Source organism: Poecilia latipinna, unplaced genomic scaffold (genome assembly GCF_001443285.1).
Source record: "Poecilia latipinna isolate Pla-1442-1.1 unplaced genomic scaffold, P_latipinna-1.0 Scaffold4550, whole genome shotgun sequence".
Lineage (NCBI taxonomy): Eukaryota > Metazoa > Chordata > Actinopteri > Cyprinodontiformes > Poeciliidae > Poecilia > Poecilia latipinna.
Window position 1 is genome coordinate 21,523 of NW_015117166.1, and position 401 is coordinate 21,923.

The window sequence follows — 401 nt, forward strand, 5'->3', positions numbered from 1 at the left end:
GGACATCTTTGCTCTTCTTTCTTTCTTTCTTTCTTTCTTTCTTTCTTTCTTTCTTTCTTTCTTTCTTTCTTTCTTTCTTTCTTTCTTTCTTTCTTTCCTTCTTTCTTTCTTTCTTTCTTTCTTTCTTTCTTTCTTTCTTTCTTTCTTTCTTTCTTTCTTTCTTTCTTTCTTTCTTTCTTTCCATTTTGTCTCAGGTAAATTCATGTGTTGTTTGTGCTCTGAGGTTTCTGATGTTTTGTGATGTGTTTGTCTGGTGATAGTATGCATCTGTCTTGAATAAATGCTGGTTATTGTGACGCTGTCATCTCTGTGTGGCTTTTGTTTCCACGCATGGAACCACTGAATCCGGGAGCACAAGAGAATATAACGAGCCAGAAGTTGATGATTTTATTCTCTTAATA